Source organism: Neomonachus schauinslandi, chromosome 8 (genome assembly GCF_002201575.2).
Source record: "Neomonachus schauinslandi chromosome 8, ASM220157v2, whole genome shotgun sequence".
Lineage (NCBI taxonomy): Eukaryota > Metazoa > Chordata > Mammalia > Carnivora > Phocidae > Neomonachus > Neomonachus schauinslandi.
Genome location: NC_058410.1, coordinates 111,204,228 through 111,207,957, shown reverse-complemented (window position 1 = coordinate 111,207,957; position 3,730 = coordinate 111,204,228).

Genomic DNA, 3,730 nt, shown 5'->3' with positions numbered 1-3,730 from the left:
GCCCGGGTGCTGCCTTTAACTCGCGACGCCGCGAGGGCGCCGCGGGGAGGGCGGCCGCTGATTTCGAGCCAATCGCTGCGCGGAGAGCAAGTTGGCTCTCTGCTGATTGGGTCCCAATGAGTCAGCGCCCCCGGCCGCAGGAGTCTGTGCCCCAAGACTACAACTCCCAAGGTGCCTTGCACTTGGGGGGGGCGGTGGAGACAAAAAATCTTGCCAACTGGAAAATGTGATTTCTCCGTATTGCTTGATGACCTAATTTTGTTTCTGTTTAACTATTAAAGTTCAGGTAGCACCCATACCTCTCTGCTGCAACTTGGTAGGAAATTGGAACCTGATGGAAAAAGGATTGGGAGCTATTCTTTTTAAAGTATAAGGATCCAGAAGTATTTTCTCAGTTTAAGCGGTACAGGATATTCAAAACAACTCTGACTCAGTCAAAAATCCAGGTTCCAGTTTTGGTTCCACTATTTATTCGCTATAGAAGCATGGAGTAATTACTGACCCCTCTCTGAGCTTTCTTGCAGGATTTTGGTGAAGTTCAAATGAGATTTAAGTCACGGTTTCACTACTTATGTTTTACATTAATTTTGCTAAGGCACATATTTTAATTGTGTTCCTTGGAACACTTAGTTATCACTGTTCTTTGATGACCGACACATAGTACATGCCCCATACATATTTCCTATTGTTAGAAGACGAAATGATCATAATTGGTGTAAATATATTTTAGAAAAGGGCTTTATGTTAATAAATTAATGAGGAATGAGATTTGACAAAGAGTTTTTAAGTGAATGTCAGGGTCTATGTAAATTAGCAAGAAGACAGATGCATGTCACGAATTTTGGTTGCAAGAAGTTGGGCAAAATGGGAGTTTATCTGGCTCACCTAATCAAACTGAAGCAGGACAGGGATGCGTCTGGTACCAAGCATCTGGCACCAAACATCTAGCACCAGGCACCTGGCCACCACCAAGATGTCTCCATCTCTCATCTCAGTGTCTTTCTTCATCTTAACTTCATTTTGTCAGACATATTTATTTCACCAGTCTAGAAACTTGGAGATCTCAGCCTCTCAGCCTCTTACCTGAGAGAGAGGGACCACTTCCCTGAATCCCAGTTTGATAAAATCCAAGGAGGTGCTGTGATTGGCCTAGACTAGGACCTGTACTTATTCTTGTGCTCAGGGCACTGTGATTGGCAGCCAGGGTTAGAAACACCTGGTTGAAGCGGGAGAAGCAGCAGCTCCCCAAAAGAAGACGGATGCTGTTCTTATAAGAAGAGAGTACGCAGTGTAGTGGACCCACAGAACTTCAACATGGAAATAGACCTTAAAACTGCTAACCCAGGAACTGAGGCAACACAAACCCTCTGTACACTGTGCATTACCATTAAATTTTTCCATTGGAACCCAGACAGAAGAAATTTGTCTGAGATATTTTACTGAAAAGGCATCCTAAACAGTTCTTCTCCTCTAAGCCTCTGGTGAACTTCCCAATATATGAGACATAAACCATATAAGTGGATGGGAAGACTCAATATCATAAAATATTGATTTGCAAATGAATCTATTAATGTAATGCAATTTAATAAAAATGTTGATGGGTTTTTCATTGAACTGAATAAGCTGGTTCTAGAATCTATGTTTATTTATTATTTATTTTATGTTTATTTATTTATTATTACTTATTTATTTAAAGATTTTTTTAAAGATTTTTATTTATTTATCAGAGAGAGAGAGAACACACAAGCAGGAGGGAGGGGCAGAAGGAGAAGCAGACTCCCCACTGATCAGGGAGCCTGATGTGGGGCTTGATTCCGGGACCCCGCATCATGACCTGAGCCAAAGGCAGATACTTAACTGAGCCACCCACGCATCCCTAGATTCTATTTTTAGATTCCCCAACTAGGCAAGACGCATTTGGAGAATAAATAAGTAGGGGAACCTACCCTTCTAGATAATAAGATTTACTATAAAGCTACAGTAAGATAGTGTGGTAACGACACTGGTAGGTATAAAACAATAAATGGAAACTGTGGTAGGCAGCTCTAGATGGCACCAATAATCCCCACCTCCAGATATTCACATTCTTGTGTTATCCCCTCCCCCTGAGTATGGATTTAATGACTCACTTCTAAATAATAGAATATGGCAGAAGTGATGGGATATCACTTCTGAGATTGGATTATATAGTGATTCTTATCTTGGGAGCTCTTTCTCACTTTGTTGTTCTTCAGTCTCTCACTCAGAGGGTAAGCAAGCTGCCACATTTTTTTTTTTTTTTTAAGATTTTGTTTGTTTATTTGACAGAGAGAGAGAACACAAGCAGGGGGAGCGGCAGGCAGAGAGAGAAGCAGGCTCCCCGCTGAGCAGGGACCCCCAATGTGGGGCTCGATCCCAGGACCTTGGGATCATGACACCAGCTGAAGGCAGCCTCTTAACCGACTGAGCCACCCAGGCGCCCCAAGCTGCCACACTGTGAGCAACACTATGGAGAGACTCATGTGGCAAGGAACTGATTGAGGTCTCTTGTCAACAGCCAGTGAGGACCGGAAGCTGGCCAACAGCCACTTAGAAGTGGGTCCTGTCCCAGTATAGCTTTGAGGTAACTGCTGCCCTGGATGACCCCTTAGTTTTGACCTTGTAAGAAACCTTGAGCCAGAACTATCCATCTAGATCATTCCCAGATTCCTAACCTACAGAAACTATCAGATAACAAATTTTTGTTGTTTTTAGCTGCTAAGTTTTGGGATAACTTGTTGTGCAGCAATACACAACTAATATACACACACATACAAAAACTTGATATCTACCAGAACTAGTACTACAGATCAGTCGGGGAAAGATCAGTTTTTCAATGAATGGTGTTAGGACACCATAGTTTATATGAAAAAATAAAAGAATTTTCTATTTCATACCATAAAGAAAAACAGAAGTTCAAGTGTATTAAAAATATAAATGTGAAAAAGCAAAACTTAAAAACATAAAGAACAAAGTATCAGAGAATATCTTTATAAATTCACGAGTCGGACTCCATGCTCAGCAGGGAGATGCAGATGTAGTTAAGGATCTCAAGGTGAGATCATCCTGCATCTACAGTGGACCTATTACAGGACAAAGAACTAGTTCCCTCATTGTATTTTTAGGGTCTTGGGCAGTCTAACCATTTACTGTTTTATATATGCTACATGGTGTTTTCTTTCTATTAAGCCTCAAGAAAACTCTCTGGATTGTGTATTTTTCCCATATCTCAGGCATCCTCAGGCAGTGTTCTATGCACCTAGTTTTCTGCCAGAGATAATGAAATTATTACAGTGCTACAAACTGAATACTACAATGCGCATCTTTATTTTTTTTTTTAGATTTATTTATTTTTTTAAGAGAGAAAGAGCACGGTCACCCACGTCAGTTGGGGGAGGGGCAGAAGGAGAGGGCTTGAGAATCCTCAAGGAGACTCTCTGCTGAGCGTGGAGCCTGACGCATGGCTCGATCCCAGGACTCCGAAATCATGACCTGAGCTGAAATCCAGAGCTGGCTGCTCAACAGACTGAGCCACCCAGTGCCCCTGCAATGCATATCTTTAGAACAAAAGCTCTGTCCATATTTAGCACAGTATTCTTTCCTTCCTTCCCTCCCTCCCTCCTTCCTTTCTTTTCTCTTTCCTTTCTCTTCTTCCTTCCTTCCTTTTTCTTTCTTTCTTTCTTTCTTTCTTTCTTTCTTTCTTTCTTTCTTT